Source organism: Leucoraja erinacea, chromosome 6, assembly GCF_028641065.1.
Source record: "Leucoraja erinacea ecotype New England chromosome 6, Leri_hhj_1, whole genome shotgun sequence".
Classification (NCBI taxonomy): domain Eukaryota; kingdom Metazoa; phylum Chordata; class Chondrichthyes; order Rajiformes; family Rajidae; genus Leucoraja; species Leucoraja erinaceus.
Window position 1 is genome coordinate 71,369,973 of NC_073382.1, and position 16,020 is coordinate 71,385,992.

The 16,020-nt window shown below is 43.9% G+C and overlaps 1 protein-coding gene across 3 annotated transcripts in view; it reads left to right on the forward strand.

The window, feature by feature from the left end:
* The window catches only part of cep126 (centrosomal protein 126), a 104,795-nt gene extending 101,458 nt beyond the window's left edge, over positions 1 to 3,337 (forward strand). The window contains exon 13 of one of the 3 annotated variants that reach the window (XM_055637354.1): positions 287 to 3,336. The gene's annotated coding sequence lies outside the window, so the exon portion shown is untranslated. Of the gene's footprint in view, positions 1 to 286 lie in introns of all 3 variants that reach the window. The other 2 variants (XM_055637352.1, XM_055637355.1) reach the window with 2 other exon arrangements.
* Positions 3,338 to 16,020: the final 12,683 nt, after the last annotated feature.

Consider the following 16,020-nt stretch of genomic DNA (forward strand, 5'->3'; position numbering starts at 1 on the left):
TGAGGCAGAAGAAAATACTAGCAGGAATTTTCTGGCTCAGTGTTAAGGATTTGTTAGTTAGGTTTTATTTCCAATGAGTTTTCACATAGAAACCACATCCTCTGAAGCTCCCAATTGTCTTACCATCTTAGTAACTTTTCCACCAAACTACAGAAAAGAATTTGAAGACAACAGAGAAGAAGTCTTCCTGACCTTCTCTACTTGCATGAGGCTATTAATTTACATAGTACTAGATCCACGTCTTTGATTTCTGGGGTTTGATTCTTGACATTAATTTCTATTGCAGCTTCTTCCTACTGGTAATGGCTTACTGTTCCCCTGTATCCTCCTCTTCTCATCTACCCATGCCTCAAGTGGGGGAACCATCACTTTCTATAATGCTATTTAGATCTGTGGAATGAATTTCACCTCAACTTGCAGCTATGAAGTTCTTTCTCTTTAGGAGATACTGGACTGGGTTCAACTATCACTCTTCAGATCGAACCGACGTTAACCAAAATCAAAACGTACTCATTCAATGCCATAATGGTAGCAAAAGGAAGGTGAAAAATTGGATGAGATCAAAAAGAGAAAGGATAAATGACTAAAAGGAATTAAGACATTTAAGTTAAATTTGAGTCTAGAAATTCATTTTGCACAAAACAGTTTATTTTCTGGTGTTATGGAGTGAAAGTAAGATTCTATAAAGGAGGAGTAATGTTTTTGACTCTATTTTAATATAAATCGTTCTTTCTCTGTTTTGTCTCTCAATGTTTCTCTTGTATCCATTCCTTGTCTCTCCCCTTGTGTCTGATGCAGTATATGCGTTATATTTCTGTTAATATAAAACTATTAAGAACCACTGTCATGTGTTTTGCTCAATGACTATATTCAATAGCGAAGCTGAGCTGAAATCACATAACTGGTTTTCCCCCATGAACAGAAACATCAGGTGTTCTAAGTCTTTGCACCTTTAAACATATTTAAATGAATTTGACTCGCTACCAAAACACTCAACAGATTTTAGCCAATAGAAATAATTTACGTAACACACTATGAAATACTTATTAAGCTTGTGCATCTATGTGAATATGTGAATTTTGTTTGATTTTCATTATGATGTTCTAAATTTAAATATATTCATTAATAAATATTGAACAAGGATGATTTGTATTTTATTAATCATGTGAACATTGTAATTGTAACATTGTAATGTACATTTTTGAAATCACTAAAATGTACAGTGGACTATCTATATAAATCAAATGTAAGTGTGTGCATTTTGCAATGTGCAAGCTTGGATTTATTTTACTGTTATTTCTTGTTCCTTGTTTTATTTTGATCCTGACTACATGTACAAAATTTGATTGCATTTTGAGATTGAAATTTAACTGAATAGTAGAAAGCCGGCGAGCACTTATTTAGATTTAGTCTAACTTTATACATTCTAGAAGGAGTTGTAAAACATTGGATATGCTTGACAAAGCTGATTTCTTAAAATAAATTATCAAATATGGATGCAAAAATGTTGCTGGATGTTGCAAATTCAGGGTGTAATATTGATTTCCTTACATTCCACTTGTGGAATAATTTGAAATAGTTAAATCTGAGAAATGTTATCTCATGGCGCAATATTTGTGTGTTATGGATCACAGATTATTTTGAAAAGTTAGGTGTAAGCAGGCATTCCATATGTGCTGCTGTGTATGCATCTGATACAATAACATGCAAAATGCAAAGAAGTGCCCCACTCTGCCAATGAAATACAAAATAGATGGACAATTTCTGTTGTGCCTGGGTGATCTGTGGATCTCTTATAATAAATACTAGACCTACGTCAGTATAAATTATAAGGTATTAATTTAGTAGGCTTCAAGTCTGCATAGAGTGCTTGGAACTGCATTCATAAGCTCTATGCATTACATACTTACCATCTTATTTGTGGCTCAAAGCTCCGTTTAGCAAACTGGCCCATTCACAATCCTGAACCTTCCCCCTCCAACCACCAACCTGCTCCAGATAAAAGTTTTGATTCCAACATCTTTATTATTTCCCAGTCATAACTCCAACCCACTCCCCAACATGAACAGTGGAAGGGAGGTTGGTTTGTGTGATGGTGTGGGCAGTATCCACAATTCTCTGTAATCTCTTGAAGTCTTGGATAGAATTGTTCCCAAATCATGCTGTGATGCATCCTGATAAATCCTTTCTACGGTGCATGTGTAGGATTTGGTGAGAGTTGGCGGGGACATGCTAAACTTTCTAAGCCTTCTGAGGAAGTAGAGGCATTGGTGTGTTTTCTTGGCCATCGCTTCATTATGGGTGGCCCAGTACAAGTTGCAGGTTATATTTACTCCTACTTAAAGCTTTCAACCATATCCACTAAGGTGCCATCAATGCAGTAGTCAATAATTATTTCCTTTGTCTTACAGAGATTGAAAGAAAGGTTGTTGTCTTGACACCAGGTCATAAGGTTCTCATTCGCCTTCCTGTACTCTGTCTCGTCATTATTTGATATCTGGCCCCCAATGGTGAGAAGAGACAAAGGTTAAAGAAGATTTATGAGGCTTTACACACAAAGGGTGGTAGGTACTTGCAATGCTAGCCAGGGTAAATGTTCGAAGCAAGTAGATAGCATCTAGACAGGCACATGAAGAGACAGGAAATAGGGGGTTGTGGATATTAGCAACAAGAGGGAATTAGTTTAGACAGACATCGTGGTTGGCATGGATATGGTGGACTGTGTGGTACTGTTCCATCGTCTACATTCAAACAACAAAAGAAGAAAATAAAAGGTGCCCATAACTGCTGTCAATACATTTTTAAGGAAATTGGAAATTGCACTGGTCCAGATCTCATGTTCCTACCTCTTATGGTGCACAAGGTGGAAACAAAATGTGCTATTTTAAGATTATGCAGAGATGTGAAACATGTGAAAGGCAATGTTTTGATGCATTGCCATCATTCGTAACTTTTTGAACACAATTATGAACTAAAAAGAAAGGAACTACTTCCTCCGGAGATAATTTTTGCCTCTGCTTCCTAAGACTTATGTGGTTTTTTTGTACAGGTATCATTCAATGTTTTTATATTTTTTGGTGTTCAGATTGACAAGGCATACACACCTGAGATTTTATGGAAATTAAAAGGTCATGATCTTGTCTTTACCTTATGAGAAAACTTGTTTGTTCTGATCTGTGATTTCCTTGGTGTGCATTTCAAAAGTAACAACATTTCCTGCTTCTGAAAAGTCAAATGTTATTATAATTTATTTTTGCCAAGTGATTATAGAGCTGAAAAATAACTTTTAAATACTGATTTCATCTTTTTCATTTTGTGTGAATATTATGTCACAAATTTTCATTCTCCGTTCTTTTATTTCGAAAAAAAACAACAAATCATTAATGAGATATAACGATAGTCTTAGAAATCTATTTCTCTTTAAAACTGTATAGCAATCATTTACAGCCATCTAAAGTTTATGGAGTGAAATCAGAGCACATCAAATATGTCATACATACAGACATAAAATACTGGAGTAACACAGCGGGACAGGCAGCATTTCTGGAGAGAAGGAATGGGTGGCTTTACCCATTCCTTCTCTCCAGAGTTGCTGCCTGTCCCGTTGAGGTACTCCAGCATATTATGTCTACCTTTGATTTAAACCAGCATCTGCACTTCTTTCCTACACATGTAATGCATACATATCTCCACATATTTATGCCCAAACTGTGTCTAGAATCAACTGAATGGACTGTGCAAGGGAAATATTTTACACAGAAGTTGGTTGGTGTCTGGAACATGCTGCCAGGAGTCTTAGTGGAAGCAGAGACAATTGATGTAAGTGTCCTTGTTATCTAGATGTGGTCTTATTTCAAGTGGCCTTTAAGACAAAGCATTGACTAAACAATGGTTCAGCTTTTGTGCAGAACAAATATTAGCGATGAGAAAAGAGTGATGGGCCTGTCCCAATAAGGTGACTTTTTAGGTGACTGCAGGAGACCATGCAGTCGCCACACTCGCCAGATGTTCGCGGATGGTTGCCGGGGAGTCGCCTTCATGGTCGTGAGGAGTTCCAGCATTCTGGGAAATAGTTGCGGCTTCATTATGGTCGGCGCAAATATTTCAACATGTTGAAAAATTAGCGGCGAATAGAATGAAGCCGCCGTGGAGAGTAGCGAGGATTCTCGTGCTGTTATTGGTTCGCCAGGAGGTTGAAGGTTCTCGTAGGTTGTAGCCGGTGTTGACCGGTGAATTTCATTGGCTCATTGGGAAAAAAAACATAAGCAGTAGTTTTCAGAACCAAGGATAACCGACCAGTAATGTTAATGTCTGCCGAGCTTCACAGCCGTGTATCTTTAGCTTCATAAAAGTTGTCTCCACTCCTTCTTCCTCCTTCTCCCCCTCTCCTCCCCTCTTTTAAAGGACTTACCATACACTGTGCTTTAGCCATCTTAATTACAATGTTAACCTTCCTGTTCATCGCGGTGTGTGTCTGGGGGCGCTGTCCTGTGCACGGCTGCCCTGCCAGCAGTTGTCTGTCTTTTCACCATTTTATTTTTATTTTTAGTTAGTTAAAGTGTTTTGTTTGGAGGTCTAGACTTTTTTGTGTGGGGGGGTGGAGGGGGGGAGGGGGAAACTACCTTTCAGGGTCCCTACCTGGTCGCAGAGGCAGCTTTTCTCCGGGCTGCAGCTTCGACCCGTCCTCGCGGCCTACCAGCGGGCCTGGAGCAGCGTTTCCTGTCGCGGACCGCCCAGAACCTAGGCTTCAGCGGCGGCACAGCGCTGGAGCACTATCGTGGAGCGGGCGATGCCTTGCCTGGGTCGCCGCGCTGGAGCTCCGGTGAGCTGAGACCGCCGGGAACAACATCGCGGTGCTGCGGGTCTGTGGAGCGGCCAGCTGCGGGCGGCAGCACCGAACTTTAAACCGGGAGCCTGGGATCTCGCGACGAGATCGCCAGTTGTGGAGCTCCATCCGGCGCGGCCTTGTCGGCTTCGTAAGCCGCGGCCTCCAGTGCAGAAGCGGCCGTTCCAGGGTTCCCAGCCGCTGGGAGGACTCTCCCGACGCTGGAGCAACATCACCCGGCGAGAACGGCCTGGAACATCGGGCCTCCGTAGAGGCAACTGTGGAAGCCTCAATAGGCCCAACTATGGGTGAACTGGGGTTGGGGACTGGACTTTGTGCCTTCCCTCATGGTGGGAGTCATTGTGGGGGGATGTTCTTTGTGTTTAAGACTCTCATTGGTGTTATGTCTGTATTCTTTTTTTTGTGTGCTGCAAAATGGCAAAAAACATTTCACTTCATTACACCTGGGTGTATGTGAATGTGACTAATAAAAACCTTTGAATACTTTGTATCCCCTTGGCTTTGCACCGTGCGAATTTCACTCAGACAGCGCTCCCCCTGCTTGCCCTGTTCCTCGCCTGCATAATGGGCTGGTGAAGGAAGCGATGTTGTTTTTGTGTGTGTTACATCCTGAGTCACCGGTTCCAGTTGCTGGCTTTTCAGGCGACTGCAGGCAACTTGACAGTCGCCGTCGAACTGAAAAATCGCCTAAGTGGGACAGGCCTATTATTTAGCCAAGCAATGAGCTTTAAATAGCTGGTGTAGAAATTGCTCAGCACCCTCTTTTTATATTAAAAGGACTTTGTATGTCTCCCTAATGCAATTTTGTGAAATTTTAAAAAGGTTACCCAGTGTAGTTGAAAAACAGTGGTGACACCCCTCCCCCATCTGCCCATGTAATATGACACTTGGTAGGATGTTACTGTTAGCTCTAATTCAGTTTCTAACTGGTGGCAGGACTCAGCCTTGCAATAACACTTCATCAATCAGCTCTTAAAGGCACACAGGCGCACACAGTGTATCATATACGTGGACATGGCGTTAATTGTGCTCTCAGGTTGATTGAGAAGGATGATGGATTATATTACCCAATGGTGGGATGACTGGTGTTCAAAGGATGAGAGGGTCTCACGAGATACGAAGAGGTGATACTGGAAGGATGAAATCATGGATATCTTTGTTCAACGCAATATTGCTTGCAAATCTGACCAGTGTCATATAAAATATTATCTCCTCAACTTTTTGGAGATATTTCATTTTATCTACATCTCTTGCCTTCACCTCCATTGACACTAACCCCTTTTGTTACATTCTCTCTCATATTCAAAAACATTGCTCTGACTCCTTTCTCTCTTTCCATCTGCTTCTCCCTCTTACCATGCTCCGACTGACCCGTTCTGTATCTCTCTGTCTCTTCCTTTCTGCTGCTTTCCAGGTATTGCTCCCTCTCCATGGCTCTGTGTGTGTATGTCTCTCTCTCTCTCTCTCTCTGTCTCGGTATGCGCCTACGTGCCTCTGTCTTTCCCATTCCCTCTCCCTATATGTTCCTTTCCCAGTCTATCCCACTCCTTGTTAAACTCCCTCTTCATGTTCTCCCACACTCAGTCACTGTAAATTTCAGGATTTGTCACCAAGGCACACACACTGGACACAGGAAACACACCAGTTGGTGATCCACAGCTGGATTGGTGGGAGGATTATGTCACATTGTAAAAGGCTGGAGAGGTGGAGTTCTCATTCTACAAAAGCAACCTACAAAAGTTAATCTCTCTTTCCGGGCGGAAACACTATTTTATGATCAGCCATGATCATATCGAATGGCGGTGCAGGCTCGAAGGGCCGAATGGCCTACTCTTGCACGTAATTTCTATGTTTCCTCCTTTTCCCATTCTCTCTCCCCTCCCCCCCCTCTCTCTTTCCCCTCCCCCTCTCTCTCTCTCTCCCCCTCTCCCTGCTCCCTCGCTCTCACTCCCAATCCCTCCCCCCTCTCTCTCTCCCTCTCTCCCTCCCCTCTACCCTCTCTCTCCCCCTCGCTCCATCTCCCTCCATGACTGTATGACATGCTCATCCTCAAAGACCTCACTGTAATATATACCTAACCACCTCTGAAAATTGGTCTCCACTGCAGTGGAAAGTCACTGGGAACAGGCAGACCAGAATGAAGAGGCAAACCCCAAGGAGAAGGTTAACATCACCAGAGGAGAGAGCTCTGTGATGGTTGAGGCAGGAAAGCTCCAGGCCCCAGGGAGTATTGTGGGTGCAGCCCTGTCCATCATACAAAGCAGCCTCCATCCATTGACTCCATCTATACTTGACGCTGCCTCGGGAAAACAGCCAACATAATCAAGAAGCACTCACACCCCCCCCCCCCATCCTCGCTTCTCCCCTCTTCCATCAGGCAGAAGATAGAAAAGCTTGAATGTATGTATCACCATGTTCAAAAACAACTTCTTGCCTGCTGTTATAATATGCTTCTTCTGACCTCTCATGCCAAGGATGTATTCCCAATCTCCCAACCTACCTCGTTGCATAGCCCTTGCACAGCCAATCTTGGGGTCATTAGCTCCATCAGGATGACCAAGGGTTCTGTGCAGAGGTCTGGAAAGAGCACCGAGCCACAGCCTGTTGCACCAGAGGAGCTGCAGGAGTTGTCTGCAGAGCAGAAAGAGGTGCATGCCCCATCTGCCACAGTGGAGGGAACACGAATCACCATGGGACACCAAGCAGGCAGGAGCCTTGGCTTCAGGAGGTTAATTCTAGTTCGTGGTGCATGTAGAAATACACTCTGGGTAGGCTGAAATGCTTGAAGTGCTCAGACTGTCAGGTGACACTCAGGGCATTTCCAGTCAGGTGAGCCTAATTTTGAAAGTGATTCCCTCTGCTGTCAAACAACAGTGAATCTGATGGACCAATGTCTGAGAGAACAGGATCTAAGTGATATCAATGTTGCTTCGAGGAATGCAGAGAGTTATGGTATTTCAAAAGATCTATTTGCCAGCATAGTCAGGGTTCTGAAGGGTGTAAAACCAGTCACACAACAGTGGGTGGCTGCCTGGAACCACAAGAGTCCACCTGATGTTGGGAGAACTGAGACTCCGATCTTTTGTCACAAAGTTAGGATTTGTCCTGCAACCTCCAACTCTCAAACACTAAACTCGATGGTGCAACCAAACAACAATCAGAGATATCAGTTCACAAGGTATACTTGAGAGCATAGATTCATAGATTCATACAGCATGGAAACAGGCCCTTCGGCCCAAGCCCAAGAAGCCTGGCGGCAGCCACAGGAAAGGCCCGTGATGTTTGGAAGGTTTAGAAAAACTGACATGGAAATCTTATAAACTAAGCCATGGATGGTGACTGCACTATGATTCATTGTTTTAACAAGTCTCCTTTGTAACCAAATATTTTGTAGTCTGTTGTTGCTCTATTTATACAGCTCATTTTGAAATGAAAACATTTGGTTAATGCTCTTCATTTATTAGTTCCTTTCTGAGTTTACCAAAGTCAGTTCTCTGCCAATACAATGTTTGTACAACTGTAACTGCAAAGCATACAAGGAATGGTTGTTACTGGATGCTAGTTAGAACCTGTCATGTATAAGTTCCCCTTTTTGTGATGTTTGTCAATGCCTCAAAGAAGCTTCACTTGATCATTCTAAGCAAAAAAAATGATCCTAACATCCAAGGTGGACAAAAAATGCTGGCGAAACTCAGCGGATGAGGCAGCATCTATGGAGAAAAGGAATAGATGACGTTTCAGATCGAGACCCTTCTTCAGTCTGAAGACGATGTCTCGACCCGAAACGTCGCCTACTACTTTTCTCCATAGATGCTGCCTCTCCCGCTGAGTTTCTCCAGCATTTTCTTGTCTATTTTCAATTTTTCCAGCATCTGCAGTTTCTTCACTAACATCGTAGGGTGCCTTGTCCTGTGAAACTGTGTCTGGCATGAAGAGACTTTTCTAGCTTCAAGTAAACCTTGCTTTCCCTCTCTCTCCACCCCTCCCCCTTCCCAGTTCTCCGCCCTGGCTGACTGTCCTCTGATTACATTGCATCTCCGTTTGCTTTGGTGTCACCTTCTCCCAGCTAATAATAGTCTAGTCTACATTTTCCTTGATCTTCATCTCTTTTGATCAGGAATGCTGCCCGTCTCCTTGAGTTACTCTAGCATTTTGTGTCTATCTTTGGTGTAAACCAGCATCTGCATTTCCTTCCTACACATTAAGAGAATACACTGCTGGTGTTGCGTGGCTCGCTTAAACATGATGAGCTGATGTTACCAATGATCCTGGACTTACGCTGATGCTTTAAATGTTTATAATTGTGAAGCAATTGTGCAGCAGAGTTTTCTCGGAAATCCACAGTAGTTCACAATAACATCATGACTAGACTGATCCCACGAGCAGTCAGTATCTCGACTGCTCGTGGGATCAGTCTAGTCATGATGTTATTGTGAACTATCTTGAGATGACTTCGGCAATCTGACAAAGAGGGTTGTGTGGGATAAACTTCCCACCATAAGGATCAGATTAAATCAAGACACGGCATGCGTTACTCTAAAAAAACCTAGTGAATTGATAATGTAATAACACTCATATCTGTACCCTACTTCTTAATGACAAGATTGACTTATTCAATTGTATTTTTTTTCTAAGAGCTTTGTTGAAATGTCTGACACTAAGAAGTGTATTGTGAGCTTCTGCTACTGTTCAACAGAGAGAAAGTCTGCATTTAGAGTCTTGAAGTCATACAGTGTGGAAACAGGCCCTTTGGTCCAACTTGCCCAACTTACATGCCTCATCCAGACTAGTGTCACCTACCTGCATTTGGTCCATATCGCACCAAACCTGTCCGATCCATGTACCCACCTAAATCTATCTATCTATGCATAACTAAAACTCTGATCTTGTGCTCTTCCAGTTTGCGGGGTTTTTCTATTTGCGCAAAAATGGTACGCGACAGCGCTACGATTTTCTGCCAGGTTACTCGCTGTTCTCCTGTGCTGCGAATGCAACACGTTTGGTTCCGATCAGTAGTATCTTGTCAAAGTTATCGAGGTTTAAAAATCATAAAAAATGCGCGTGCACTGAGTCCTTCAGTCCACGCCACGCAGATTGGTCTCTTCTCCTGTCAGTTAATGCCACGGCCGGGATGGTGATGCCCCTTCCTGCTCCACCAGTGGCGGCCTGTCCCGCCTCATCAACAAACTCCTCTCTCCCCTGCTCACAGCAACTTGTCTATCGTCTCCCCCACCATAGGCGGCGGCCGCGTGGGGAGGGAGGGGGGGTTCAATGGGGCCCAGTGGAGGCTCTGTCCCTTCTCTCTCTCCTTCATCACTTACCCCTCTCTCCCGCCTGCCACCTGCGGCAATGGCGGTCCCATCTACCTGTCCCCCCGGGTCCGTCTCTTCCGCAGCCGCCATTGCAGTAACTGACCCTCAAGGCCTGCTCGGAGGAGATCTTCTCCACCAGCTCATCGAACCTCGTGGTGCCCACCGTGACGAACACTGACTCCATCGCGGCTTGGAGGCGGCAGCGAGCAGGCAGGCGGGGATGGGCAGGCGGGGATGGGCCGAGTGGCAGCAGCGGGCGGTCGGACAGGATGGGGATGGGCCGAGCGGAGTGGGCGAAGGGAGGGGGAGTCGGGTTGCAGGGCGGCCGAGCAGTTTGCGCGGAGTTTGAGTAACTCACACACACACACACAATCAAACTGGTCCAATCGTCGTCAACAGGATCTAAACCACAGCTAACAATGAAATGACCTGTGGAGGAAGGCACTGCAGATGCTGCTTTTTATGGATGGATGGAGGGAGGGAGAATGGAGGGAGGGTGTGACTGAGGGTAGGGGAAAGGAGAGGGACGGAGAGGTGAGGGAGGGATTGGGGAAGGGGAGGGGAAAGATCCTGAGGAGGTGAGGAGGGAGAGTGTGGGGGATTGAGGGAGTTAAAGGGGTAGGGAGGGAGAGGAGGAAAGTGGGGAGGTGAGGAGAATGGGGGATGAGGTTGAATAGAGGGAGAGGAGGGGGGAGTGGGGGAGGTCAAGAGGGATAGTGGGGGGGGGGGGTAGGGGGAGTTGAGGAGGGGGGATTGAGGGATAGGAGGGGGATAGGGAGGGGAGAGGAGTTATGGAGGGAGGGAGGGAGTGACTGGGGGTAGGGGAAGGGAGAGGGAATGTGAGGTGAGGGAGGGATTGGGAGAGGGGAGGAGGAGAGGGGAAAGAAGAGGGAGGGCGAAAAGGAGGGGGATGGAGTGCTGGGGAATGAGGGGATATAAGCTGTGCCTGTACAGTTAGGGGCTAGAAGTGAGTGGTGTAACATTGCGTTGGGGGGACGAGTTGCATTGGGGAATGGGTGAGTGGTGGAATATTGCATTGGGGAACGGGTTGCATTGGGGGACCAGGCCTCCCGTGTGACAGGAGGCTTGGTCCCACTTAGTTCAGTGTTTCTTAAACGTTGGGATAGTCCCAGCCTCAACTATCTCCTCCGGCAGTTCGTTCCATACACCCACCACTCTTTGTGTGGAAAAAGTTACCTCTCATCTTTTCCTCTCACCCTATGTCCTCTGGTTCTCGATTCCCCAACTCTGAGCAAGAGACTCTGTGTGTCTACCCGGTCTATTACTGTCATGATTTTGTACCCCTCGATAAGATAACCCCTCATCTGTCTGCACTCCAAGGAATAGATTTATCAACCTCTTCCTATACTTCAGGCCCTCAAGTCCTGGCAACATCCTCGTAAATCTTCTCTGCACCCTTTTCAGCTTGGTCTAACTTGCCCATCACCAGGTCCTCGCCAGCCGCCTTCCCACAGCAAGCCTTAGGGTCATTCTTTTTGTAGATTCTCGCCAGGTTTCTGCGCAGCAGTGGGGCACACCCAGATTCTTGAATGTGCAGCGCACAGTAGTGGGGGAGCAGGGGTTTGCATCTGGTGTCCACCACATCAGCAAAGTCAGTGACACATTGCACAACAGGTAGTGCAACAATTACTCTTTTAGTGAAGATTTCACCAGCACTCCTGTTCCTAAGAATGCATCGAGAGCTAGACATATTACCACTGTAATAGAAGCTTCATTCTGAAATGAGAGCCGCTGTCATGTCATGCAGAGCCGTATTAATTTATTATTTATCAACCCAATTAAATCTGTGCCAAATTCCTGGCATCTTCACTTTAGCACACATTGTCCGAAAAATAATTAAGAACAGAGAAATTGGATCCATTAAGTCAAAATGCTAATTAAGCTGGATAAGATAGCACCAGCAATCACTTGGGTGAAAATGCACCCAAAGGGAAATTAGGATAGGCGTTTCTGTGCACTTTTCACCTTAGCACATCAGGCAATCTCTTGCAGCCACTGGGTGGCACAGTGCACAATGAGAAGAGTTGCTGCTTCTCAGCTCCAACAACCCAGCTTTAATCCTGATTTATGTACGCAGCTTACATGTTCTCCCTGTGATAGCTCCAGTTCCCCTTCACATCCTAAAGACATGTGGGTTGGTAAGTTAATTGAGCACTGTAAGTTGCCCTTAGCGTGTAGGCGAATGGTAGAATGTGAGTGGAATTAATGGGAATGAGAGGGGAATAAAATAGGATTAGTGTGGGGTTAATGGCTGTTTAACAATTGGCACAGTCTAGGTAGACTGAAGGGTCTGTGTTGTGCTGAGTGACTCAACGATTCAGCATTTACTATCATTTTTAGTGTACCATAAAAAAAATGAAATCTGGTTTCTGGGTAAAAGGAAGATGCATTTTATGTGCAGATGTTTTAAGGTTACAATACAAATATATATATGGAACAGGGAAAACATTGCTTGAAATGGTTTCGTTTAGAGATACAGCGCGGAAACAGGCCCGTCGGTCCACCGGGTCCACGCCGACCAGCGATCCCCGCATACTAACACTATTCGACACACTAGAGACAATTTTTACAATTACCAAGCAAATTAACCTATAAGCCTGTACGTCTTTGGAGTGTGAGAAGGAACCGAACATCTCGGAGAAAACCCACGCAGGTCACAGGGAGAACGTACAAACTCTGAACAGACAGCAGACGTAGTCAGGATCGAACCCGCGCCCCGGAAAACATTTGAATTATTTTGTAGTTGATTTTAAATAAAGGTCGTTTATCAATACTTTGGGTGGGAAGGAAATATTTGTGAGCATTACTCACTGCCACTTTTTAAATCATGCGTTCTGCTCAACTTCCCGGCTCCTTCAGATAAATCATTTGAAGATCAAACTCCATTGCACAAACAATATGTGATGGTCATGAGTAGCTTTCAAAAGTTGTTTCATAAAGCATATGTATCCGAGAGTTTGGTGGAGTGGGTGATTGGATTTAGTTTAAAAAGTATAATGAAGGGAAAGATTGTGAAAGAAACCTCAAAATAGTCATTAAAAAGCTTGCTTGAGCTTGTTGGGCTGGGGAGCTCTGAAGTGTGATAAAAGCACCATTGTTCTCCTGTTCAGAATCTTGGCAAGCAATATGACATCCAGAGGTTTGTTTTTGTACTTGGTAAAACTGTAACTGATTTTCCTGTAATGAGGCCCCACTTGACAAGAAGTATGAGAAGATTTTGTGAATAAACTTTTATTTGCGAATTGACATAAACAAAAATGCTTTCTTGGCTCTAAAAATGAGGCTAATTATTACCAGTAATTATAGTAATAAGTACTGTTCTGAAACATTGTAACATAGTTAGGATTAAGACCATGCTTTGCGTTTTAACGCCACCATTTGGAAATACAGAAAATAAGATCATTTATAATCTGAGGAATTATTTTCTTATTTGCTACGCAATTTACTGGAAGTTTATTATTATCCAGTATCAGTTCTTTCACAGATGCTGGTTTAAATCGAAGATAGACAAAAAATGCTGGAGTAACTCGGCGGGACAGGCAGTATGTCGGGAGAGATGGAATGGATGACGTTCGGGACAAGACCCTTCTCCAGACTACTAGTCTGAAGAAGGATCTCGACCCAAGTCATCACCCATTCCGTCACTCCAGAGATGCTGCCTGTCACGCTCAGTTACTTCAGCATTTTGTGTCTATCTTCAATTTAAACCAGCATCTGCAGTTCGTTCCTGCATACTCAGTTCTTACACATACATACATACATACATACATACATACATACATACATACATACATACATACATACATACATACATACATATAAGGGTTTGCATGATATTCAATTAGGAATGAGAAAATAGTTTTTATTTTATCTTGCCAAATTGCAGTAAGTATTTATCAAAAGATGTTAATTTGACCAAACATAAATCTAGTGAAGATATTTTCATTATGTGCTTAACAGGGACATATTTCCAAATTCTGTCATGAAAGGAGAAGTATTTCATAACAAATCTTATCCATTAAATTCTATTGAAGAGCTGATTGTTTCTAAGATGCCAAATTGCTTGTCCATCTGATAAAGATCAGAAAATTCTTCCATTAAGTTTTGGGAAGAGCATAGCCATGGTGATTGGTTACCATCACAAAATCATTCCTCTGGAAACTAAATTCATTCCTTACCCAAGCAACTGACAGAAACTGAATTATTTTATTGTAACCTTGATGTCCAATTTGACCCGGAGAGCATAGCACACAGAACAAAGACCAATACAGTGTAAGAACAAGCTCTTTGGCCACAACGTCCATGCCAAACATGATACCAAGTTAAACTAATCTCTGTCTGCACATGATTTATATCCCTCCATTCCTTGTATATCCATGTGCCTATCCAAAACCCTCTTAAATGCCACTATCATAACTGCCTCCACCACCACCCCAAGCAACACGTTCCAGTTGCCTACCACTCTCAGTGAAAACACTTGCCCTGCACATCTCTTTCCCTGTGCAATATCTTCCACCACTTTTAAACCCAGCAAAGCACCCACAATTCCATATCTTTCCCCAGCTTGGTGATAAACAGCACGTTTAGCTGGAATCATGATAATGAGATTGGCACATGTAGCGGCACCTAGTGGCTGGGAAGTCAGAACCCTCGTCATTGGTTGGCATGGTCACGTGACCGCGGGGGTTCGTTCGCGGCCTTTTAGTCAGTTATCAGCGCTTCTCCCAGCGACAGGAGCTGTGTTTTGTAAGCTCAGCTAGGCTCGCGGTTTTCACGAGTTTTGGTTTTGTTTTCTGTGAATAAAAACTATTTTATTCAACCTAACTGGTCTCGCTTCACACACATATTTAGAGAAAAACAAAACGAGTGAATGGCGCACCACATATCCTGGCATATTTTCCAAAGTTATCCAAAGCTTCTGCCCTCGTTGGCACTGTAAAGAAACATGGTCATGAACTTTCCATTCAAAACATCTTCTCGCTGCCTGAAAATAGACTGGGATGATAGAACGCAAGTAAATTTAAGCGATCCTGTGATTGTTTTTGCAGCGAATCTTGAATAGCCCTGGTTGATGTCTAGCAATGCTACAGAGGGACAAACTCATATGTATCCAACTTATCTTAATTAAGCAAACTGGTGGACAGTCAAAGAACATGTTTTGATTCACTTCAGTCATTTGCACATTCTTTTCATTCTGAAATTTCCATCAGTGGACATAGACACACAAGGGCCAGTGATTTATAGTGCACTCAATATAACGGTCACAGCCATGAACATTAACAACTGTTTTGATTATTAGCTCGCTTCCTGAAAACTTAGCTTACCAATGTGCCACCTGGTTCTCCTCTCCCAAAACGAGGTTTGGCAGTAAGAAAAGGGCATCAATTCAGTTCAGTTTAGTTTATTGTCACGTGTACCGAGGTACAGTGAAAAGCTTTTGTTGTATGCTAACCAGCCAGCGGAAAGACAATACACAAGTACAATCGAGCCATTCACAGTGTACAGATACATGATAACGTTTAGTGCAAGGTAAAGCCAATCAAAAACAGTAGTTCAGGTCTGCTCTCTGATTGCAGTAGGATGGTTCAGTTGCCTGATAGCAGCTGGGAAGAAACTGTCCCTGAATCTGGAGGTGTGTGCTTTCACACTTCTATACCTTTTGCCCAATGGGAGATGAGGGAGTGGCCAGGATGCGACTCATCCTTGATTATGCTGCTGGCCTTGCCAAGGCAGAGTGAAGTATAAATGGAGTCAATGGAAGGGAGGTTGGTCTGGGCTACATCCACAATTTGCTGCAATTTTGTGCGATTTTGGATGGAGCTGTTCCCAAACCGAGCTGTG